The sequence below is a fragment of the Eubalaena glacialis genome, chromosome 5, assembly GCF_028564815.1.
Source record: "Eubalaena glacialis isolate mEubGla1 chromosome 5, mEubGla1.1.hap2.+ XY, whole genome shotgun sequence".
NCBI lineage: Eukaryota > Metazoa > Chordata > Mammalia > Artiodactyla > Balaenidae > Eubalaena > Eubalaena glacialis.
Genome location: NC_083720.1, coordinates 96,141,469 through 96,168,643, shown reverse-complemented (window position 1 = coordinate 96,168,643; position 27,175 = coordinate 96,141,469). Strand labels below are relative to the sequence as shown.

General features: G+C 43.0%; 1 pseudogene; it reads right to left on the bottom strand.

Annotated features, from left to right (window-relative positions):
* Positions 1-871: 871 nt before the first annotated feature.
* Positions 872-26,490, bottom strand: LOC133091820 (centrosomal protein of 78 kDa-like; annotated as a pseudogene).
* Between the last annotated feature and the right edge of the window lie 685 nt (positions 26,491-27,175).

Below are 27,175 nucleotides of genomic sequence, written 5' to 3'. Positions count from 1 at the left end.
GGCCGGCCTCGGCCAAAAGTCTCCACCTGGACGTGTCTGGAGAGCCTGGCGTCAAGGCTCCCCCTTGTTGCACTAATGCAATCCCTTCCTGGGGAGCTTTCCTGCTTACAAAATGGTTCTTTGAAACGCAGCCATTAATAAAAAGACTCCAGTCCTGGTCTCTGCCTGCGGTCCCTTCCACCACAGGAGCGGCATGGGGGCCGTCACACTGGGGGGAGTTCTAATCTTGGTCGGGGATCAGCCCTGCAGCCGTTGCAGGCTGCTCTCTGCTGGTGTAGCGTCTGGGTCACTGGGAGATGGCTGAGCTGTGGGGTGAGTTCAGACGGGGATGGCTCCCCCCACCCTGGCCGGCCGGCTCTCCAGTGAGGGGGTGTCAGGTTCCTGCCGGCCTCTCGCCTGCCCGCCACTGTTTGGCATGTCGGGGGCTGTGATTGGCTGCAGCTGGTTCTGGCGGTGGGCACAGCTGCGGGAAGCCCGGCTGTGGCTGTCCCTGTCCCCGTGCCCTGTCCTCCTCACGGCCGGCCGGCTGGCTCCCTCCGGTCATCGGCAGCTGGTGAAGTCTGGACCACAGCAAGGGGCCGCCTTCCTGGGTCCTAGCAATTCTTCCCAAAGGCTTTAGGGATGTGTTTTGGTGGCAGTAGGAATTCAGAGAGGGTGCTGCCCCACTGGAGCGCTAGGGTGGGTCTGGACCGTCCCGTGTGTCCTTCCCTGGCCTTTGAGCTCCTCGGGAGCCCTGCCTCCAGCCCTTCGCCCCCACAAAGGACTCCAGGCAGAGGAGAGAGGGCATGGGCAGCGCCCCGACCTTCTCCCCGGGGCCCAGGCGGGCAGGCTGTGCCACGTTCTGTCCTCCCCTCAGCCTGCCCGCCCGTTCTCACCCGCCCTGGGCCAGTCGGCTGTGGACCAGGCTGTGGTGTCTGCCCTTCTGCAGACCCGGCTCAGCTCCCTGCACCCACTTCTGTGCCTTCTGTGTTCTGGGCTGGTCGCAGGCCCAGAGCCGGTGGGCAGGCACCCCGTGGCCGGGAGGGCTGTTCCTGTGAATTCCCTGGGGCTCGATAAGGAGTACAGCTGGCCTTCCATCCGGCACTTCTCGATGGACATGGAAGGGGCATGTCGAGGCCTGGGGGCTGCTCGTCTTCCCGTGCACCGAGCCCCCCGATGGTCCCCGCGCAAAATCCAGGTGTGGCGTTAGCACCCCAGCCGTGCGCCGGGCAGTCTGTGGCGGGCGCCACAGGCCTCGGGCTGGTGGGCCACAGGGTTCCCGAGTGGCAGGTCAGGACTGAGAGGGTGAGGCCTTTCCCCGGGTCCCCGGCCCAGACTGACGCCGGCTGGAGGCCCCTCCACTCACCGCCCGCACCCCCCAGCCCCTGCCCTCACGTGAGCCCCCAGGGCCGAGCTCAGGTGTTGCATGCCCAGGCTCCCTGGCAGCCCAGCCCGTTCCCACTCCTCCATGGTCACTGAAGGACTTGGAAGCAGGTTGCCCCACAGACACTGCTGTTCCCCGAGCCCTGGGCAGGGGGCAGGGGGCAGGGAGGACAGGCACAGGACCCTGCAGGGGTGTGGTCGCCGGGGCAGCCGGAGCAGCTCCACACAGTAAGTAAGAGCATCTCACCTAAAACAGTGCGTTTCTCCAGCCGCCCCGGGACCTGAGCTCAGGTCCTGGGGCAGGAAGGGGCAGCAGTGCAGCTGTTAGCTGTCACTGGGGGTCGACTGGGGTCCGGTGCCACCTCTTAGATCCTCCCCCGTCCCCTTCCAGGGTTGCGACCGGACCCCTGCCAATCGGGTTCTCACTCCTCCCCATCCCCTACGCCTGCTCCATGAAGGTGGAAGGAACACATTTTTAAAAACGTTCAAGCCTGGGCTTCCCTGGTGGCGCAGTGGTTAAGAATCCGCCTCCCAATGCAGGGGACAAGGGTTCAAGCCCTGGTCTGGGAAGTTCTCACACGCTGCGGAGTAACGAAGCCCATGCGCCACAACTACTGAGCCTGCATTCTAGAGCCCGCGAGCCACAACTACGGATGCCCGCGTGCCTAGAGCCCGTGCTCCGCAACAAGAGAAGCCACCGCAATGAGAAGCCCACGCACCGCAAGCAATGAGAAGCCCACGCACCGCAACCAAGAGTAGCCCCCGCTCGCCGCAACTGGAGAAAGCACGCACGCAGCAAGGAAGAGCCAATGCAGCCAAAAATAAATAAAAGAAATAAATTTTTAAAAATCATATTAAAAACCTATTAATGAGATTTTAAAAAATAGTCTGTTAGCTACTTAGTTAATTGTGCCGGGTCTTAGTTGCCACAGGCCGGCTCCTTAGTTGTGGCAATCAGATATTTTATATTCTTTTTTGTTCCTGAACAAAGGCCTCAGAATCCAGTATCTATTTGATAACGCTCACAGCATAGCTCAGCACGGAATAGCCACATTGTTTTTCTTTGGCTGCTATGTACCAAACAGCCTTTTGTACTGTTTTACCAAATGCATGTATTTAATACCTGTTTTAAAAAACATAGTGAGATCTCAAAACTTTAAATTGACTAAAGTAAGATTCTCTCTGTAGTACTACTTATTTGACCAACAAACACTACCTGATGACACCGGTGTGGTGCACTGAGCCTTACTCTAGCATATTGGGATAAACCCTGTTGCGACAAGTGTTCATCCTCCAAGTCCCCAAGGCCTCTCACACACTGCCAGTGAAACTGCTTCCTGCTTGGGAAAGAGTGCCCCAGTTCGTTTCTTCAGAAGCTTGAAGGCTATGGAAGCCCTCCAAAAGGTTAGAGGGCAAAGAACAACTCTAAAACTGGCACATTTGTTTAAAAAAAAAACACTTGTCAATATTACGAGAGCCAGCTTGCTTTCCCTTGTGACACGTTTTCTTAGGAGGCAAGGGATGTGGCCATGTGGCTTGGACAAGCTGTTTCCCTCTGTCTCAGTGTCCCACCTGTGAGTGGGTAGTCTGACTCAACTTAATTACAGACATCTGAATAAGGATCATGAACAGTGGCATCTAATTTCCAAAATAAAAACAGGAGAATGAGTATGTCTTTTACAACAGGACATCAAGTCTACCTCAATGATATTGCTAGCCTTGAGTCCAGTGCTCCTCGCTCAGTGCAATTGTGCCCCCCAGGGGACATCTGGGAAAGTCTGAAGGTGATTTTGGTTGTCACAACTGGGAGGAGAGAGAGGGAATGTTACGGGCATCTAGTGAGTAGAGGTCGGGACCTTGCTAAACACTCTACGATGCACAGGACTCACACCCACAGCAAAGGTTTATCTGGCCCCAAAAGTCAATGCCTTGGTTGAGAAACCCTGCCTTAGAGCAAACCACGGATACTCATCTTTAGCAGGTAACAGGGCATTTACTACCCACCTGTAAACCTACAGACTTCCCGACTTACACAGCTAATCCTGTGGCAGGAATTAAATAGATAGCGTGTGACCATCTGGTAGTATCTAGGTTTGCCCCTCAAGTCACACGGGACAGTGCTAGAGACTGACATTTTCTATATTGGAGGCCTTTGGCAAGCTACCAGTTTTCTAACCTAAAAAGTCTAAGCAGCATTATTACAATACACATAATAACACGACAACTCTGCGTTTATAGAGAGATTAGATGTGGGAAAGGAGCTTATCTGACATCAGAAGGAAATGCTTTAAACGCATCACATCTGCTGGTTTGACTGTCAAATCTTGACAGCTGGAGAGGTAGGAAGGTAGACAGGAGAGAACACACCAAAGTTACGGGCCTGCTGAGTCCTCGGGTCTAACCATAATACACTTCGTACTGCCCTGGGTCCAGGGATGTGTTCTAACACCCTCTCAGTCACTTACGGTCCATAGACAGACCAAGTGTAAATTCACAATTACCAGCAAGTGTACCAAAATAAGGCAGAGTTAAGAAACGGAAACGCGAGCCCTACCTGGTCTTTTTCTTCTTCATCGACAGAATCACCTGATTTTGCTTTTTCAGGGTCTTCCTCAGGTTTCTGTTTGGCAGGGCTGTCACACACAGTAAGGCCAACTGGTAGACCCTAGACTTGCAGTGGGCACAAAACAACTTATATTCCTCCCTACCAAGAGTACCCTCTGTTCGGAAAGATTCAGGGCATGGACACCCTCTTCCCTCCAAGGAGAAGTCCTTTTTGCCAGGACATTAAAACAAGCTTCGAGCTTAATGTTTCTTTGGATGACAGGTTTAGAATACCACAGTTTTGCAAACCCGAAGAAATAATGGATCTAGACTTTCATCAACGGCTGCTAGAATCACCGAAGAGACATTACATGCCTCGGATGGACAGCCCCATACCATCAATGAAGTCGCACAAAATAAAGCTGGAATCTGATCAGGACTCTAGACCTAACTACCAGTTGACAGAAAACTGGAGACAAGGGAACACATTCACCACCGAAACGATGCAGTCAGCCAGACCTAGAAGCTATTAGACAAAAGACCTATTTTCTTTAAATAAATGGCAAGAAAATAAGGAATCTATCACTTGAAAGGCTTAAGGAACAAGTCAATCAAACTCTGTTACACAAGGGGAGGTATGAACACTGCTATATATTTGTTAGTAAGGAACTGTTACACTTTATAAGGCATGTTTTGTCTTCTTCAAAAGACTGTTTGCTAGATGTTAGCAATTATAGCAAAATATGAATAAAAAACTTGTCAGAGAAAGAGACCTTGTCATTTAGAAATATCGTATTTGTGGATAAGATGACATGTCCGATTTGTTTCAAAGTAATCCAACTGGGGGACATGGGTGTGTATGGAGTTGCAATCCATTTGGAATAATTTTCACTTGGAGCATATGGCGGTATAGATGAAACAACAGCCAGGAGCTGTTAACTGTTGATACTGGGTGATAGGTACACAGGGGTTCATTTTACTATCCTTGGTATTTTGTGTATGTACATTTGAAGTTTCCTATGCTAAGAGTAAACATGGATGAGGTCTTCAGAAATGCTGTTCATGAATGTCTAAAAACAGAATATCAAAAGGAAAACCTAAGCAATGTGGAAGTCAGAATTACTAAGTTGCATCCTACTAATTCTATATGTGTTTTACCAAAAACAGTTGGCCCCTAAAATGGGGGCTGTCCATTCGTTATATACTGACCCCCTTGTGAAATGAGATGTGATGGTGGTCTGCCTGGTAGTTTGCCTTGTAATCCTGGGGCTACATGAGACTTCAGCTGCTTACAGAAAAGAAACAAAAAAGCCACTATGAATAAAGAGTTCACAGCCAAGGTACAGTTCTTCAGCATTAGCAAGCTGGTGCAGAGACCAGGTTCTGAGGATTAAGTATCCTTCTCTTCTGATTCTAAGCAACCACCGTCTTCATAAAGTCATCAAATTAGCACCTGCCGGTTTGCTAGGCCATTCTAACACAAGGTCTTGTATGAAGGGCCCAACCCTGAGACGGACAAGGAAACAGAGCCTCTGCTTATTTCGTCAAACGATGAAGTGGCCAAGCACCTGACCTGAGCTCAAGTCCCAGGCTCTTATTTTTAAAAATTCCAGAAGAGTTACTCTGACTACAAGCGGGGAAGGAGTCTAAGAATAAATGTTTAGCTTAAACAGGCATGTAACTTACAAGTCATAAATATCAGCAGCTCCTGTCTTCTTATACCTCAAATTCAACCACATTTGGGGATCTAATGCTCTATAACTTGGTCGAAGACAAAAATTTAAAGTATATATCTAAGCTAGTTAGAAGTATACACAAGAGGGAATTCCACGGCGGTCCAGTGGTTAAGACTCGGCACTCTCACTGCCGAGGCCCCGGGTTCAATCCCCGGTTGGAGAACTAAGATCGTACAAGCCGAGCAACACAGCCACCCCCCACCCCCAGCCCCCCAAAAATAATTAAAACAAAAAAGATACACAAAAAACAAGTACTGCCGGTGGAGGGGTTGTGTGGGGGGGGAACAGACAGACCCTATGGCACCAAGTCTGTCCTCCCCTTAGGCGGTACCAGACTCCAACGAGGTCAAACGAGTCAAGTGCTCTTACATTTTGTTTCTCCATCGGACTTGCTTCTCCTGGGCATGCAAAGTTTGGAAACAGGTTTGGGGGACTTCTTTTTCTCTGCTATTTCCACTCCGCGCTCCTCACCACTTGTCTGGCTCCCGTTTTCTAGACATCCATTCACTTCCCGACTGAAAGCATGAGCTCCGTTCTCCAAGGACAAATCTGTATTTAAAAGGGATTTGACTTTAACCAGGTAGCCCTCCTACAGCAGGAAAGGATAATTTAAGTAGCAGTGAATGTAAACAAGTGGCCATGAGAGAATAAGGAAACACATGCGCTTCCTTTATAACTATCAGGTAACAGGGGATTATCCTGCCTCCCTGGTCACAGACAAGTTACATGGGAGGAAACGTTTTCTAGCCGCCGGGATGCTGACGACTTAACCTCTGATAATTCTTCTTTATGTAATTTGGTTTCCAAGTCACATAACTGCTTCTTTATTTCTGTCTGCAGAAATTCAGGCAAGAGATTCCATTTCTCCTTCACGCATTCCTAAGGGAAGGATATAGGTTTAGAAGTCTCCACATTCCCAAGCTATGAACCAATGGACTAATACACAAATAGTTACACTGCCTGGTCTCATAACAATGACTGAATGGCAGGTAATGCTGAGTCGGCCAAAAAGAAAACTAAATATTCACAAGACATGTTCCTGTTGTTTTCGTTAAGATCATATCACACCATCTGCAGAGTGGTGAAAAATGGAAAGATTAAAGGTGAAACAGACACATAATAGCATACTAGAACAAACCTGATTTTGAAAAACAGTGTGACCAGGACAAATTATAATCCGGACTTGATGGTACGGAACCCAGACTGGGAAACTCGATGAGTTACCAAAAGCTAACCAATAATAGCCTATTAGTCCAGCACGTTAGACAAAAACATCCACGTTATCCTCAACTTCAGGGAAAAGAGAGCCAATTCCACTTAAATTTGTTTTTAGGAACTACATAGTGTCTGTCAAATGGTCACATTTGATCATACACTTTGTTAAGGTGGAGATTACCTTACCTTTTCTGTTAAACTATCTCTTTCCAAATCTTTGAGCCTGGGGGAAGAAAAAGGGAAGAAACAAACGCTTGTTCAGCAACATTGTCTACCTGTAAGAATACCACAGTTTAAAGAACTTTGGAAAGAAGTTTAACATGAATGTTAGAAAAAAATACAATGGCTTTTCCCTCCCCCAGTGTCTAGAATGCCCTAAGGTAATGCCTACACGTTAAGAAGTTATTTTCAATATGAATGAGGTCCCCCTTTTGGGGGGTGGTTTTCTGATGGTGGTAAGAGATGGTATAGGAGCTCTAGAACAACATTTTCCCTTTTTTTTTTTTTTAACATTATTTTAAAGACACTGGGAAAGGGGAAGCAGGTCACACAGTTGGGCTCCTTCCCAAGCTAACTGACCTATAGGTGGTCTTCCTTCAGTTGGACCTGACAAGATTTCATAGAAGGGCATACAGAGGTTAGAAAGAGTGGACCAGGGTGACAGGATGCTGTGGGGAACAGCTAGCTAACATTCCCAAAGGCCAGGATGGGGTGGTGGCAGCATTCTGAGGAGGAATATATGAAAATGGAGGAGTCAAGGCATCTGGGGCAGCAGGGGGTGCCCACACACAAGCAAGAGAGATGAAGCTAGAAAGTTGGCTGGCGCCTTACCCAAGAGCTCATCCTTGCAAATGTTTGTACCCAGTCATTCAGAAGTGCAGAACTGTCATGAGTTTAGCTGGAAAATCACGGCCTGATTTGGTTCTTGAAGATTAGTATCTTGCCTCTTTGGGGAGAAAGGCAGCGAAAAGAAGAAAGGAACAAAACTAGAAGACACCAAGGAAATGGGGAGGCTGCTGTTCCTAGCCTGGGTGCTGACTATGGGCAGTTGGGTGCGAACAGGTCTAACCAGCTGGGCAAGCGTCCCTCAGCAGAGGGGCAGCACCCTGGGCAGGCACTGGGCCTCCACCATCTATGGATCCTCCCCTCCAGCACCCAGGCTAGGTACTCAGTTACCAGCAGCCCAAAGGGCAGGAACAGAGCTCTGCCAGGCTGGCCTTCCCAGAGGGCAGGTGTAAGCAGCACAGCCAGGAATGTGAGCGACAGGCTTTGCTGGCTTGTCGGGAAGGAGGGCGACGTCTGGTTCGGCACGGCTGGAGTCAGCGCTAGCCTCCCTTCGGACACGGGCACTGGGCCCCCGGTCTCAGGCTCACACAGGCCTCCAAAGCCCTTCCCTCAGGATGGCGCTCAGACCCTCCACCCAGCCCACCCTCCCGCCCCAAACACCGGCAGGTCAAGCACCACTCAGAGAAGGGGGCCTTTAAAGGGCTTTAGAAAATCTTAGAATCCGGATATGGAAGCTACTATGTTTCACTTGTAGCTGCGAGCTCTGCTCCCAGAGCACAGGATGGCCGAGGGGGGCGAGATGCGAGGGTCTCGCTGTGACCCCCCAGGCACCGCTGGCCTTTTCAGCCACATGCCTGCATTCCTTGGAAATACATTTCATTAACAGCCAAACGGAACACCCTGAGAAACAGGAGGAATTATTGGTTCGTTTCAACCCTTAGCAACAGTGAATTTTCACCACTGGGTATTTCGTCTGCTCTCTGCAATGCGCTGGAACTTTCCTTTGGGCTAAACGTGCCTCAGCTGTCCACGGCACCCGACACACTTGGCGACTCCTAATATAGGCCTCCTAATATGCATGTGGTTAATACTGACTGTTTTAATTTTAGCACATCAGAAAACATAAGGGGTATAAGTTCTAGTAGCATTAAAAACAAGAAAGAGTTAACCAATTCTAATAGTAGCTTTTCCTTTTCGACCACTTCCCAAAATTATAGTTCTCTTTTTCTGTCTAGCAATTTTGGATGGTTCCTTCACGGATGGAGAAGTTATCCACTGGTACTGAGACAGAAATGATAAATATGCCATTTAAGTTACAGGTAATTTAGGAGGGTTTGATCTTCATTGGAAATTAAGATACTTTAAGTTAATAAAAGGTTTTCAATCTGCATTTCTGGGAACCTAAATTAAGGCATCACACAACATTTTCAAAAACAGAAAAGCCATTTCATTTGACTAAAAACTTAGTTTTAAGATGGCAGAAAGTACCTTGATAATTTTCTTTTAAGAAAGAAAGAAAAACAAGCCATTAAAGAGAAATTCTTCCGAGAGAACTAAAACATGTTATATACCTCTGACTTGGCACTCCTTCCATCTGGAGAACTTTTTTGATAACTGCTTTCATCACAGAATGATCTAAAGTAAAATAAATTGAAATTAGAGTAATTATTTCCCAGTGAGTGGCTATTTCCATTTAAAACCAAAAGCCAACTAATTATTGCTTTTCCCATAAAATTAAATATGAAATTTACATTATGTAATTATACACTTATTTCCCCCTTTGTGTATTCTAATTTCTTCCTCAAAAACCTAAGATGCCATCTTGCAGACTGCCCCCAGTGGCTACTATTTTGGCAGCAGCAAAGGTCAACTTTAAACATTTTGCATCTAAAGTGGCTTTGGATACCTTTGGATAGAAAGTACAGTCTGAGCACTGTCCAGACACTTAGATACCTAAAGCACATCTAAGATAACAAACCAAAGTCCTGATATTCCCTCAAAAGCTGCTCCTCCCATCAGCCCCCTTTTTCTAAGTGATACCACCCAGTTGCACACATAATCATCAACGACTTGTCTTCTTGTTACTATTTCCTTCATACCCCACATCTAATCTATCAGCAAGCCCTGTTAGCTACACCCTCAAAACACAATTTGAATTCAACCACTTTTCACTTGCTCCAAACTTCCAACCTAAGCTAAGCCATAAACATCTCTTATTTGGACCATTGTGATAGTCTCCTAACTGGTCTCCCTGTTTCTCTTCTTTATCCCCCCAAGTCTATTCTCTATACCAAGTCATCTTATTCAGATACTATTTGGATCATGTCTTTTTCCAGTTCAAAACCCTCTACTCATTTAGAATAATCCACACCTTTACTCTGGCCTTCAAGACTTTACAAGATCAGACCCCTGGCTAGCTCCTTGACCTCATGTCATACCACACTCTTCTTCACTCAGTACTCTGACCATGTTGGCCTCCTTGCTTTTCCTTAAATACTCCACCCACCTACATGCCTGCATACTCATTGCCTCCTTGTCCTGGAATGTGCTTGCCCCAGATCTTCCATGGCTTGCTCCTCTCTTCATTCAGGTCTCCGTTCAAATGCCACTTCTCCAGTGAAGCTGTCCCCTAACAAACCTATCCAATGGAGTCCTACCTGCTCCCCCTCACTCTCCTTACATTAAGATATTTTTGCACTTCCTACTGTCTAAAATTATATTACTTATCTGTTTACTCATTTCTATCTGAACCCCTTCACTAGAATGTAAGCTCCACGAGGGCAAGACTTTTGTCTGTCTGGTTCACTGCTTTATCCCTAGTGCCTGATCCGTATCTGGCACACAGAAGCTATTAAAAAAATTACTTGTGAAACTGACAAATGAATAAAGTACTCCTTGCAAGAATTCAGAGGTTGCACAACAAGGAAATAATGCTCTTGGTGGAAGCAGGCTTAGTATGTAGGTTCACCTCTATTCAGAGTAGAGATAAGAACAATTTAAAGGTATAAATCACTTTAATTAGTACATTATCTGCTAAAAACATAAGGGAAGTGCAACATTAGAAAAGTACAGTTGACACTTGAACAACATGGGTTTGAACCTCGCGGGTCCATTGACACACGGATATTTTTCAATAAATATGTACTATCGTCCTACACGAGCCAAGGTTGGTTGAATCCACAGATGCGGAACCACTGACTATAAACTTATACCCAGATTTTCAACTGCGTGGGGGGCGGCACCCCTAACCCCCAAGCTGTTCAAGGGCCAACTGTATACGATGAGGAAAGTGAAACACATTAAGTTTTAAAAACTGTCAATACGTGAACAAACTCTTTTTGTTTTGCTATGTGTTAATCAATTTAAAAAAAAAAGTGACCACATACCAACAAGTGGATTTTTTTCTTATATCCAAAACGACCAGAGTTCTGTTGCTTTCAAGGGCCTTTAGTAAAGCCTTTGCTCCTTCACTGGTGAGGCCACACTGCTGCAGGTCAAGTGCTTTCGATGAAAGACAAAAGGTCACTTGCGAAGTCTATACAGATTTAACATATAGACAACTCTCATTTTCTCACGTGTGGAAGAGTCCTGCACAAGACCAGCCATGGCAGGTTTGTAATTTTGGGCATGGAAAAAAACAGAAACGTATATGCACACACATAATGCATAATCCAATTTAAAAACCTCTTCTTGGAATGTTCATTGCAGCTCTATTTACGATACCCAGGACATGGAAGCAACCTAAGTGTCCATCGACAGATGAATGGATAAAGAAGATGTGGCACATATATACAATGGAATATTACTCAGCCATAAAAAGAAACGAAATTGAGTTATCTGTAGTGAGGTGGATGGACCTAGAGTCTGTCATACAGAGTGAAGTAAGTCAGAAAGAGAAAAAGAAATACCGTATGCTAACAGATATATACGGAATTAAAAAAAAAATGGTTATGAAGAACCTAGGGGCAGGACAGGAAGAAAGACGCAGGTGCAGAGAATGGACTTGAGGACACGGGGAGGGGGAAGGGTAAGCCGGGACGAAGTGAGAGACTGGCATGAACATATATACACTAACAAATGTAAAACAGCTAGTGAGAAGCAGCAGCACAGCACAGGGAGATCAGCTCGGTGCTTTGTGACCACCTAGAGGGGTGGGATAGGGAGGCTGGGAGGGAAACGCAAGAGGGAGGAGATATGGGGATATATGTAAATGTATAGCTGATTCACTATGTTACAAAGTAGAAACTAACACACCATTGTAAAGCAATTATACTCCAATAAAGCAAAAAACAAAAACAAAACAAAACCAAAAAAAAGCACTTTTTGGATGTGCAATGATAACCCTGCCTTTAGCACCAATAAATCGTCCAACATATTCTACAATTACAGAAGTGAAGAATAACTGTATATAACCTATGAGAAAAAAAATCATAAAATGAATCTCAGTTCATAATTAGCAAGGGCAGCAGTGGCATGTAAACCTCAGAAGCAAAAACTGGTGGAGCTGAGAAAGGCACTGCATTCTTTTGATCATGATCTTGAGCTTCAAATCGCACTTCAGACTAGTTAAAAGGGGAAAACGAAAGAGAAGAAATGCAATAACTGTTAGTTTTAGAGCAAAAAAGACAAGTCTAGGAGGATACAAATAATAACAAATTCAAAGAATGTGTGAAGACACAGTACATACTAAAAACCTATCATGAAAGTATGATGGTCAAGAACTCTCTCAGTAAAAGGTCAGACAAAAACTAGAACAAATGATCATGAATTCTAGTAGTTCTGGGGCTGAACAACCTACTCACTTAAACAAAAGGGATCATCACAAAAGCGCAGGTATTAAAAAATATTACATGAAAGGCAACTATCATGAGTCATTTTTTTAAGTGTTGTGTGGAGCATCACATTAAAACAACTGGAGTCTTTCAACACCCCATTACACACAGAAACAGAAAGTCAGACATATGGATCTGACAGGATAGGATACAACTGTTACAACCTGTCACTACAGAAGAATGGACACAGGGTATAATTAACCAACTAGCCAAATTAATACAAACAGCCAGTAAACCCACCAGTAAATCAAAGGAATACAAAATAAAACAAAACGTGGTTATTCTCCTATCAGATTGAGCCAAGCCTTTAAAATGTGTATACCTTTCGATCCAACAACTCTCTTTCTAAGTATTTAACCAAAAGAAATAGTCAGAGATATAGGCAAGGATACATATCAGAGTACTATTTGGAACTGAAAAACTGGACATAGCTTATATACAAGAATGGATAAGCTATGTGTACTGTGGCATATTCATATAATGCAACACTGAACAGTCACAAAAAATGATGCAGTAGATGCAAATTTACTGACTTGCTAAATTAACTGAAAAAAGTTATGAAATTTGGAGTAATCTCACTTGCATGAAAAAGGGAGAGGTACTCATTTTTGTAGTTTTACACTTTTTTAAAAGTGCTACAAGCCATTGTTTGTGTGAGGCAGGCTTCACGTCCACTGTTGGGGTGGACTACAAACTGGCATAGCATTTCTGGATGATAATTTGGCAATGTGTATCAACAGTCTTAAAAAGGCGGAAGCAAGAAGAACTACAATCCTGCAGCCTGTGGAACAAAACCACATTCACAGAAAGATAGAAAAGATGAAAAGGCAGAGGACTATGTACCAGATGAAGGAACAAGCTAAAACCCCAGAAAAACAACTCAATGAAGTGGAGATAGGCAACCTTCCAGAAAAAGAATTCAGAATAATGATAGTGAAGATGATCCAGGACCTCGGAAAAACAATGGAGGCAAAGATCGAGAAGATGCAAGAAATGTTTAACAAAGACCTAGAAGAATTAAAGAACAAACAAACAGAGATGAACAATACAATAACTGAAATGAAAACTACACTAGAAGGAATCAATAGCTGAATAACTGAGGCAGAAGAACGGATAAGTGACCTGGAAGACAGAATGGTGGAATTCACTGCTGCAGAACAGAATAAAGAAAAAAGAATGAAAGGAAATGAAGACAGCCTAAGAGACCTCTGGGACAACATTAAACGCAACAACATTCGCATTATAGGGGTCCCAGAAGGAGAAGAGAGAGAGAAAGGACCAGAGAAAATATTTGAAGAGATTATAATCGAAAACTTCCCTAACATGGGAAAGGAAATAGCCACCCAAGTCCAGGAAGTGCAGAGAGTCCCATACAGGATAAACCCAAGGAGAAACACGCCGAGACACATAGTAATCAAATTGGCAAAAATTAAAGACAAAGAAAAATTACTGAAAGCAGCAAGGGAAAAACGACAAAAAGCATACAAGGGAACTCCCATAAGGTTAACAGCTGATTTCTCAGCAGAAACTCTACAAGCCAGAAGGGAGTGGCATGATATACTTAAAGTGATGAAAGGGAGGAACCTACAACCAAGATTACTCTACCCGGCAAGGATCTCATTCAGATTTGATGGAGAAATCAAAAGCTTTACAGACAAGCAAAAGCTAAGAGAATTCAGCACCACCAAACCAGCTCTACAACAAATGCTAAAGGAACTTCTCTAAGTGGAAAACACAAGAGAAGAAAAGGATCTACAAAAACAACCCCAAAACAATTAAGAAAACGGTCATAGGAACATACATATCGATAATTACCTTAAACGTGAATGGATTAAATGCTCCAACCAAAAGACACAGGCTTGCTGAATGGATACAAAAACAAGACACACAAATATGCTGTCTACAAGAGACCCACTTCAGACCTAGGGACACATACAGACTGAGAGTGAGGGGATGGAAAAAGATATTCCATGCAAATGGAAATCAAAAGAAAGCTGGAGTAGGTATACCCATATCACATAAAATAGACTTTAAAATAAAGAATGGGGCTTCCCTGCTGGCACAGTGGTTGAGAATCTGCCTGCTAATGCAGGGGACATGGGTTTGAGCCCTGGTCTGGGAAGATCCCACATGCCGTGGAGCAACTAGGCCCGTGAGCCACAACTACTGAGCCTGTGCGTCTGGAGCCTGTGCTCCACAACAAGAGAGGCCACGATAGCGAGAGGCCCGCGCACCGCGATGAAGAGTGGCCCCTGCTTGCCGCAACTAGAGGAAGCCCTCGCACAGAAACGAAGACCCAACACAGCCGGAAAAATAAATAAATAAATAAATAATAACTAAAGGTGCTAATAATTAAAAAATAAATAAATAAATAAATAAATAATGTTACAAGAGACAAGGAAGGACACTACATAAAGATCACGGGATCAATCCAAGAAGAAGATATAACAATTATAAATATATATGCACCCAACATAGGAGCACCTCAATACACAAGGCAACTGCTAACAGCTATAACAGAGGAAATCGACAGTAACACAATAATAGTGGGGGACTTGAACACCTCACTTACACCAATGGACAGATCATCCAAAATGAAAATAAATAAGGAAACAGAAGCTCTAAATGAGGCAATAGACCAGATAGATGTAAGTGATATTTATAGGAGATTCCATCCAAAAACTGCAGATTACACTTTCTTCTCAAGTGCGCACGGAACACTCTCCAGGATAGATCACATCTTGGGTCACAAATCAAGCCTCAGTAAAGTTAAGAAAATTGAAATCATATCAAGCACCTTTTCTGACCACAATGCTATGAGATTAGAAATCAATTACAGGGAAAAAAACGTAAAAAACACAAACACATGGAGGCTAAACAATACGTTACCAAATATCCAAGAGATCACTGCAGAAATCAAAGAGGAAATCAAAAAATACCTAGAGACAAATGACAATGAAAACACGACGATCCAAAACCTAGGGGATGCAGCAAAAGCAGTTCTAAGAGGGAATTTTATAGCTATACAAGCCTACCTCAAGAAACAAGAAAAATCTCAAGTAAACAATCTAACCTTACACCTAAAGGAACTAGAGAAAGAAGAACAAACAAAACCCAAAGTTAGCAGAAGGAGAGAAATCATAAAGATCAGAGCAGACATAAGTGAAATAGAAACAAAGAAAACAATAGCAAAGATCAATAAAACTAAAAGCTGGTTCTTTGAGAAGATAAACAAAATTGATAAACCATTAGCCAGACTCATCAAGAAAAAGAGGGAGAGGACTCAAATCAATAAAATTAGAAATGAAAAAGGAGAAGTTACAACAGACACCGCAGAAATACAAAGCATCCTAAGAGACTACTACAAGCAACTCTATGCCAATAAAATGGACAACCTGGAAGAAATGGACAAATTCTTAGAAAGGTATAACTTTCCAAGACTAAACCAGGAAGAAACAGAAAATATGAAGAGACCAATCACAAGGAATGAAATTGAAACTGTGATTAAAAATCTTCCAACAAACAAAAGTCCAGGACCAGATGGCTTCACAGGTGAATTCTATCAAACATTTAGAGACGAGCTAACACCCATCCTTCTCAAACTCTTCCAAAAAATTGCAGAGGAAGGAACACTCCCAAACTCATTCTATGAGGCCACCATCACCCTGATCTCCAAACCAGACAAAGATACTACAAAAAAAGAAAATTACAGACCAATATCACTGATGAATATAGATGCAAAAATCCTCAACAAAATACTAGCAAACAGAATCCAACAACATAGTAAAAGGACCATACACCACGATCAAGTGGGATTTATCCCAGGGATGCAAGGATTCTTCAATATATGCAAATCAATCAATGGGATATACCATATTAACAAATTGAAGAATAAAAACCATATGATTGGGCTTCCCTGGTGGCGCAGTGGTTGAGAGTCTGCCTGCCAATGCAGGGGACACAGGTTCGAGCTCTGGTCTGGGAAGATCCCACATGCCGCGGGGCAACTGGGCCCGTGAGCCACAACTACTGAGCCTGCGCGTCTGGAGCCTGTGCTCTGCAACAGGGGAGGCCGCGATAGTAAGAGGCCTGCGCACTGCGATGAAGAGTGCCCCCCACTTGCCGCAACTAGAGAAAGCCCTCGCACAGAAACGAAGACCCAACACAGCCATAAATAAATAAATTAATTAATTAATTTTAGAAGAAAAAGAAAAAAACCATATGATCATCTCAATAGAGGCAGAAAAAGCTTTTGACGAAATTCAACACCCATTTATGATAAAAACTCTCCAGAAAGTGGGCATAGAGGGAACCTACCTCAACATAATAAGGCCATATACGACAAACCCACAGCAAACATCATTCTCAATGGTGAAAAACTGAAAGCATTTCCTCTAAGATCAGGAACGAGACAAGGATGTCCACTCTCACCACTATTATTCAACATAGTCTTGGAAGTCCTAGCCATGGCAATCAGAGAAGAAAAAGAAATAAAAGGAATACAAGTTGGAAAAGAAGAAGTAAAACTGTCACTGTTTGCAGAAGACATGATACTATACACAGAGAATCCTAAAAGTGCCACCAGAAAACTACTAGAGCTAATCAATGAATTTGGTAAAGTTGCAGGATACAAAATTAATGCACAGAAATCTCTTGCATTCCTATACACTAATGTGAAAAATCTGAAAGAGAAATTATGGAAACACTCCCATTTACCACTGCAACAAAAAGAATAAAATACCTAGGAATAAACCTACCTAGGGAGACAAAAGACCTGTATGCAGAAAACTATAAGACACTGATGAAAGAAATTAAAGATGATACCAACAGGTGGAGAGATATACCATGTTCTTGGATTGGAAGAATCAATATTGTGAAAATGACTATACTACCCAAAGCAATCTACAGATTCAATGCAATCCCTATCAAATTACCAATGGCATTTTTTTACGGAACTAGAACAAATCATTTTAAAATGTGTATGGAGACACAAAAGACCCCGAATAGCCAAAGCAGTCTTGACGGAAAAAAACGGAGCTGGAGGAATCAGACTCCCTGACTTCAGACTATACTACAAAGCTACAGTAATCAAGACAATATGGTACTGGCACAAAAACAGAAACATCGATCAATGGAACAAGATAGAAAGCCCAGAGATAAACCCACGCACCTATGGTCAACTAATGTATGACAAAGGAGGCAAAGATATACAATGGAGAAAAGACAGTCTCTTCAGTAAGTGGTGCTGGGAAAACTGGACAGCTACATGTACAAGAATGAAATTAGAACACTCCCTAACACCATACACAAAAATAAACTCAAAATGGATTTGAGACCTAAATGTAAGACCAGACACTATAAAACTCTTAGAGGAAAACATAGGAAGAACACTCTTTGACATAAATCACAGCAAGATCTTTTTTGATCCACCTCCTAGAGTAATGGAAATAAAAACAAAAATACACAAATGGGACCTAATGAAACTTCAAAGCTTTTGCACAGCAAAGGAAACCATAAACAAGACGAAAAGACAACCCTCAGAATGGGAGAAAATATTCGCAAACGAATCAATGGACAAAGGATTAATCTCCAAAATATATAAACAGCTCATTCAGCTCAATATTAAAGAAACAAACAACCCAATCCAAAAATGGGCAGAAGACCTAAATAGACATTTCTCCAAAGAAGACATACAGATGGCCAAGAAGCACATGAAAAGATGTTCAACATCACTAATTATTAGAGAAATGCAAATCAAAACTACAATGAGGTATCACCTCACACCAGTTAAAATGGGCATCATCAGAAAATCTACAAACAACAAATGCTGGAGAGGGTGTGGAGAAAAGGGAACCCTCTTGCACTGTTGGTGGGAATGTAAATTGATACAGCCACTATGGAGAACAGTATGGAGGTTCCTTAAAAAACTAAAAATAGAATTACCATATGATCCAGCAATCCCACTACTGGGCATATACCCAGAGAAAACCATGATTCAAAAAGACACATGCACCCCAATGTTCACTGCAGCGCTATTTACAAGAGCCAGGGCATGGAAGCAACCTAAATGCCCATTGACAGACAAATGGATAAAGAAGCTGTGCTACATATATACAATGGAATATTACTCAGCCATAAAAAGGAACGAAATTGAGTCATTTGTTGAGACGTGGATGGATCTAGAGACTGTCATACAGAGTGAAGTAAGTCAGAAAGAGAAAAACAAATATCGTATATTCACGCATGTATGTGGAACCTAGAAAAATGGTACAGATGAGCCGGTTTGCAGGGCAGAAGTTGAGACACAGATGTAGAGAACAAACGTATGGACACCAAGGGGGGAAAACCATGGGGATGGTGGTGTGCTGAATTGGGCGATTGGTATTGACATGTATACACTGATGTGTATAAAACTGATGACTAATAAGAACCTGCAGTATAAAAAGAAAAAAGTCTTAAAAATATGTCACACTTAGTCATTCCACTTCTAGGACATTATTCTACAGAAGTAATCCCAGTGGACACAGAGACGTATATACAATGTATTCACATTGTTTCTGACAGGGAAAAGCAAACTGTGTAAATCTAATTGCAAAGAATTGATTAAACTATGGGACATCAATACGATGGAATACTACATGATACATCATTAAGTGAAAAAAGCAGTAATATGAAATAGCAAGTATACTACAATTCTATTTTTGTAATCACTAAGTGTACAAATATATTTACAGAAAAATAAAAGACTGAAAGTGTATGCACCAAAATGAACAGTGATTATGTCTGGGTATTAAGATTATAGGTAATTGTTCTCTTGTTACTCTGTATTTTCTATAAAGAATATATGCAACTCTTAGAGACAGATTAAAAGCAAAATAAAAGTTATCAGTAAAATGAGGCTTTAAAAAATATCCTATCACAACAGTATCATGCCAAAAGCTAAGCATATATCATATTAAAAATTCAATATTTTCAATTTTAGAATTTACCTCTAAGCCATAAATCCTCACTAAGAGATTCTGCCAAAGCACTTGTACCCAGGTCACCAATGAGTGTGTTGCAGTTCAGAGTGATGCGCCTCAAACCAGCCATACACTCAAGATCAGGTCTCCTGGAACGAAGACTCTCAGCCCAGGTTTCTTCATGCCTTCTGGTAGTCTGATACTTCAAAGATTTAATGGGATGAAATTAAGATGCTTGAAGAAGGAAACAGGGTGTGCCTACTGAGTATGGCTTATTATGTCAGAGATTTACACACATACATATCAAGCATATATGCCAGGAGAATCAACCTGAGAAATTAAACAGTCACTGCTGCTTTACGAGTCCAGTGACCCAGATTCTAGTTGGTCAGTCATTAGATTCCAGCCACTGGATGACCTGCTTTTGAACAGTTATGTAAAGTTGGACAACTCAATTACAGTCTATGAATTATTTTCCTTATCTTCTAAGTCAGGGAATTGGTTCTAAATTTTATCATTGCTGAGGCTCTAAATGTCATCATTCTGTCCTCCAATGGTCTCCAAACACCTGACTGGGCAACCCATAAGAAAACTTTTTAATATGCATCTAATTTTTTAACAAATTATATACACGAAGTTCCATACATATAATGTATGTGCATTATAAACTACACAGATATTGTTTAAATGATACAAAGCTAAATAGGTTCTAATATGTTCTTTTCCTAACTCCTAAGGCATTATTTTATTTATTTTTAAAAAAGATTTATTTATTTGTTTGTTTGTTTGGCTGTGCCGGGTCTTTAGTTGCAGCATGATGGATATTTTAGTTGTGGCATATGGGCTCTTAGTTACAACAGGCACGTGGGATCTAGCTCCTTGAGCAGGGATCGAACCCAGGCCCCCTGCATTGGGAGCGCAGAGCCTTAACTGCTGGACCACCAGCGAAGTCCCAGGCATTATTTTAAAAACTATATTTACAAAATGGATCTCACATGCTACCTAGGGTACGCACACAAACTTTAGAGGCCTGGACTATGCACAGCCAGTTGGATGCGCCTTGGGAAAATAATGGTTTGACATTTAACCACAAGTATTGTCTTAAAGACATTCAATTCTTTATATTCATAAAATAAAGTTTGGTAACAGGGAATACTGACTTTAAACGGAAAAAGTCTTGTTACATTCTTGAAAAAATAAAAGACTCAAAGTGCCTTTGACACTCTAAAAGGAAAATCATTAGTGTCATTTTTCTATTAACAATAACTTATAAAAGCTCCAAGCAGAAATAACACCAATCACTTACACAGTGCTTAGTATGTGTCAGGCACTATTTATACAAATGAGTTCATTTAAACCTCATAATGAGGCATAGACATTAAGTGATTTGCCCATGGTCAAATGCTATGAAAACGGAGAAAGGGAATTTGAACCTAGGCCATTTGGCTTAGGCACCCAAGTTCTTGACTGTTTTCAACCCCAGGGGTCAATGGACTTGCCCTCTATAGGCTCAAAGAATTTTTCAATTTTTAAAATCTAAATTTAAACATTTCCAGCTTTGTGGGCTATACAGTTTCTGTTGCAACTACTCAACCCCACTGGCGTAGGGTGAAAGTAGCCATAGCTATCATGTAAACAATGGGTGCGACTATGTTCCAAAAAAACTTTCTTTACCAGGCGACGGGCTGGATCTGGCCCACCAGCCATAGTTTACCTACCCTTGATCTGCACCATCAAACTATTCAGAAGGCTTCATGTCAAATTATTAAATAACTTTAGGCCTAAATACAGTAATTATAACCACTGTAAAGTTGTTAAGGCATTATTTTAAAAACTGTATTTACAAATTGCTGATGTAGTGATTTTTATTAGTTTATAAACTACAGCAGCTAGTAAACACTTGATTCATTTAAGTCTTGAAGACTATAATGGCATAGTTTTTTCACAGTATCACAATCAATGTTTTCAGTAACTAAAAATACATTAAAATATTATTATATATTAAATCTCTTATTTCTAAAATTAAGTGGACTATCTTTACTAAATGGCAGAATCCCAAACTGAAAACTGGTCATATTCTTTCAACAAAACGAAAGCTGCACTCACACGTATCAAAAGACAAAAATTAACTGCCATCTGTATCAATATATTAATGTGCTTCAATCACATATGTTTTCATGAAAGTTCAAACATAAAAAAATCACCTTTAAGATCTTGGCCATGTGATCTGCTCCCTGCCATGTCAGACTACACCCCGTGAAGTTTACTGTCTTAAGAGTGGTAGAGTTCTTTACACCTTGACAAATAACTAAAAGAAAGAAAAAAAACCACACACACAATAAGATGAACAGCCTATACATTTGTCAATCTTGACTTATTTGCTTTTCTTGAGTCAATTGGAGGTTTATAGCCACATTCTTAAAATCATTAACTACAATCTTCCCAAACAGGTAATTGACGAACAGATGCATTCGAAAACTTGTCAGTAACAAAGTGTTATTCCAGTTTACAGCAGCAGTTTAATTCTATTTAGATACTAAAACTGAATACACTGAATACTGCAAACTTTATTCCCAACCACTCAGTAAAATACTACATACCTTTTGAGACATAGGAAAAAAAAGAAAAACCTAAAAATCTTAAGACTCTTCCTATTTTCATTTCCAATGATACGTCCCAATCTTGATGATCAATCAGCGATTTAAATGTCAACTATAAACCCAGTATTCTGTTAGGTGCTATGCAGTATACTAGAGCAATAGAAGAGAGAGGACCTCAAACCCTCTGCTCCCTCAAACTGAAAGGCAGGCTTCCTTACCCCTCCAGACCACTACTGGACACAGGGAACACACACTAATGTTTCAGGACCCCAACTAACAGTCACCTGCTTTGTGATTACTTCCATGACACACCCCCACTAACACCACTGAGTTTGCTGCTCTTATGGGACGTGACATATATTTCCTATTTTAACACATACCACAGTGCATTATAATTATGATTGCAGATACATGTTCTAACAATTTAAAGATAATGATGACTTTTTTGCTCTTTACATCTTGCTATTTCCCTTCCCATAATATTTCTTGAAGAGAAACATTAAAATATAGACAAACACAAAAAAACAGAAAATATACAAAATGTGTGGTTTGTGGCTTAACACAAACTTAAGTAAAATTAGTTCTGACAGTATCCAGCATGACAAACTTCCACGGTACAAATGAGAATGGACCAAGGTTTGAGCAGGCACAGGAGACAACCCAGGCATGAACAACACCAAGAAAAGGTAGACAGGAAGTAACATGGTGTGTAGGAAATCACGAGACCAGTCTGATGAGAAGAGACTTAAACAAGACTGAAACTCACTTTCTAAACATCTCCAAGTGGACAATTCGCAAGACACAGGTGCACCAAAGTGGCCGATTTATTCAATCCCTTTAATGGGGAGAACAAGTTTAAAATTTTATTGCTTTAGTTTGCTCCAAAAGCAACTATCAAATGTTGGCAGGACACAATGAAGGCTTACCTTTGTTAACATAGTTAAGTCGCTCTCTCTAAGAACTAGCCTATTTAGCTCCAGGTTCCTTAGTGCACCCGAAACACTTACACAGCATTTAAGAGCTTTACACAACTGCAAGGTCACATCTTTATTTCTTATCGCAGGAACACGACTTCTGTAAACTTTATTTCTGTCACAACCTAAACCAAAATTATTGTAAAATAAGTGATTTAAACCATATATTTTATCATCACTAAAAAGCATCTAAATAAAAAAAAAAAAGCATCTGCTCTGTGCTAAGGATTAGAAATGACTCCTGCCCTTAAAGCCTTCATTAAGGAGGGAGATGTATAAACTCAAAATTTCAATCACATGAGATAAAGAACCATAACCTTTGTGCACAGAGGTTCCTATGGAGGCAAAAAGTTATATCTAAGTGACGGCTTCATGATAACCCTGAAGTAGAATCTAGAAAAGATGAGAGTATGCAGAGTTGGAGTAGGAGGTGCATTAACTGCACAGGGAGCACCTGTGCAAAGACACTCAAGCCCGACACCTGCTGGGCACTTTAAATACTGCAGGTGGGGATGACTAAAGGCCAGGGGGCCAAGTGTGAGAAGAGACAGAAATGAAAATAGAGATGCTGGCCGAAGCAAGCCTGGGAGAGAGCATGGCTTGTATCCCACAGGTGATGAGGCTTGGGGCTACCACTGGCTGAGTAAGGGTGCCTCCGCTGATTAGAAAAAGGTGCCCCGCTGCTGAAGGACCGATTAGATAAAGGGAGTGATCACAAAAAGATCCCCTTCCTCAGGGTCAAAGAGCCCCACGAGGCTTGGCCGAGCACAGTTCAGACTTCACGCCTCTGTGCAGAGCACACGCTGGGCGGCTAGTATGCACTAACTCTGTGTGGGCAAGCCATTAGCAGCATTATTTTAAGCGTATCTTTTTATGTTAGAAGATCACTCAACCCGAGTAGGCAGATGAACTTAGAGGAACTGATGAGCCCAGGGGCCGCGAAACCACCCAGAAGCTTCTGCCATAGTCCGGGCAAAATGTAATATAATATGGATGAAGAAGCAAATTTAGGAGGAGGCCAAAATCTGCAAGCTAGACCCACTGGATGAAAAACATAAAGAAAGTTCAGTGAAGGAACTCTGAAGAAAATGGGCTCTGCAATAAACTTTTCTTACATTCAATGTCAAATATTAGGCAAAATTAAGTACCGTGGCCTTTCAGGTCCCTTCCAGCTATAATTTCTTTTGATTTCTAACTTATTACTCTGGTTAAGTAATGTCCCTTCAGAGGTACAGAACAGTTCTTACACCTGAATGGGATGCAAAGAATAATCTGACTTCTCTTCACCAGGGGATGAGTTTAACTGTCCTTGCAGAAGAGATAACACACGGTGTGAACCCCAGATCCTAGAAAAGGGCCAGGCACACGATAAGTATTCAGCTTTTTGAAAACAAATGAACAATCATTTCCTCTCCTAAATCTTCACACCCTTCCTCTGCTGGCTACTTTCTCTCAGCTTATAAACATCCTCAAATATACTCACTTAAAAAACTCTCAGACCTATGATTCTTTGTATCATCTTGTGGGTAACCTAAGTCTCTCCCATGCCTTCAAACACCTGTCCTCCCAAAAAGCCCAGATCTGAACCTTGGGCCCAGACCCCTCTACCAGGCCCCTCGAAAGCACTGAAGATGAAGTAAGATCCTCTCCCCACCCCCAATCCCTTCCTATTGTGCTCTGTATCTCACAAAAAGATGCAGCTGTAAACTGTCACCCACGCTTGCTGCCCTCCCTTTTCTAACTGGTCACCAGGCCCCACCCATTCTCTCTCGGATCTCCAAAATCCAGTCCAACCTTTTATAACTTAAGTGGGACCTTTAGATTACAATTCACCCTGCACCCAATCAACTGCTTTCCACATGGAGGTCCGAGTGAGCCTCTAAACCAGAAGTCCATCTCACTGTTCTTTAGGGTTTCCCACAGCCTTCAGGATAAACATCCAAACTTCTGACAGGACAAACAAGGCCCCTTTCTGTTGGGCCCCACTAGGTTTCCAGTATCAACTCTCATTTCTTTCCCAAACCCTGAGGTCCAGTCCTGTACATTAATTTGGCCATATTTTCTTATATTTCTCAAACTTTGACACACTGCTCCCTCCTGCCACCCCAGGAGGTTCTACTATCCTTAGAAAGGATGGCACCTCCTCCAAGAAGCCTACCCTGAACTTTCCCTTTTAAGATTCTGTGCTCTGCAAAGGGGAAAGGTGGGGGGGAGGGATAAATTAGGAGTTTGGGATTAACATATACACATGGCTATATATAAAACAGGTAATCAACAAGGACCTACTGCATAGCACAGGGAACTCTACTCCATATCCTGTAATAACTTGCACGGGAAAAGAATCTGAAAAAGAATGGATATATGTATAATTGAATAACTTTGCTGTACACCTAAAACTAACACAATATTGTAAATCAACCATACTCCAATATAAAATAAAAATTAAATTAAAAAAAAAAAGATTCTGTGCTCTGCAGCACCAGAACTCACTTCTTCCAGAGCACTGACTACTGTGCTTGTGTTTACTTGCCGCCCAGTAGAAGGGGAGAGTACCTAGGGCAGAAGCATTGTCTCCAGCAGCCCTTGGTTCTGACAACTCATTCAAGTGCCAGGATACTTTACACACATAACGTGCTTAATTAATTGTAAGAACCCACAGAAAGAGTGGTTTTTAATGTCACTTTACAAGTGTGGGGATTGCAGTTCAAAAGTAACCTGCACAGGCCACAGAGAGCATAAGCCCTGGAATTCAAACCCTAAGCTGCCTTCACACCAGTGCTCTTTCCACTACATGATATGACTATTGAAAAAAATATTTTTTTTTCCTGAGCCCTGTTTTAATGGAAAGGAAATGAAGCTGGGATATATCAATTTCCTAATCGCTTTGGTCTGTACCAGGCAAAGTCATTCAACAGACCAGATAACATCTGTGGAACAATTAAAGATGCTCCAAACTGTGCTAAGTGTTCTACACTGTAGAGTCTACAAGCATTAACAGAGTGAGTCCTTGTAACCGCCAGAGAGTGGGTCCTGTTAAACCCATGCTCCAGATGAGAACACTGAGACCTAGAAGCCTTAAGGCACTCGGCCGGGGTCCCCGAGCCGGCAGGAGTCCTAGGCCGCACGCCCCGTCTAGTGCACGCACACCCGGCCACCGGGCACCGGTTCTAGTGCCCACCCTCCACCTTGCACCATCTAAAACCCCGCTTCGCAGCGCCCACACGAGAGCCCCTGGAAGCGGGAAGTACAAACCTGTCTCGCCAAGCCGTGGCTGGAAGAAGCTCTGGATACAGATCAGGGGCAGAGGGTGCTCAGGAGCGGCGCCCATTCCACCCCGCGGAGGCGGTCGTCGTTAAGTCCAGCAGGCCCTCCCTCAGGAAAGCGCGCAAGGCGGGCAGTGGCACCGAGTCCTGCAGCGCACACAGGTCCTCACAGCGCGGTAAGAAGTCGGCTGCTCTGTCGCAGCGCAGCTTCACCGGTCATCATGGCCCGAGCGCGGCCTCGGGGACGCTGGCTGTGGACACGATGCCCACACCCGCCTGGGGGCCCCGGCTCGCCTCCCGCCCCTCGGGCGCCCACCGCCCGGCAGCTGCGGCCCCGCAGCGTGCGCAGGACCCGCGTTGCAGCCAGAAGACGCAGGGCCACGGGCCCCAGTTAGGCAGGCCCCTCCATGCCGCGCTCACTTTCGCGCCGGCCTCATCGCCCTCCGCGCCGGGGGGTTGCCCTTCCAACCGGCAAGCGGCCCCGTGGGAGCGGGGCTCGAGGACGTCAGTGCACTCGCCGTGCGTCCGCACGCAGCCCCGCCTCCCATGGGGACCTGGCCGGAGGAGCAGGGCGGCCGGAAAGGTAGGAGGTGTGGAGAATTTGGGGTTTCCAAAAAGCGTTTGCTGACTGATCCAAGCAAAAGTGAGACATGGTTGTATCAACGCATTTTTTTTAATATTTAATTGCAGTGGTTGATTTTTTTATTATTAATTAATTTATTTAATTTAATGTTATATATAAATTTATTTATATTTATATATATTTTTATATATATTTATATATTTATATTTAATTAATTTATATAATTTAATTTTTATTAATTAATTAATTTATTTTTGGCTGTGTTGGGTCTTCGTTTCTGTGTGAGGGCTTTCTCTTGTTGTGGCAAGTGGGGGGCCA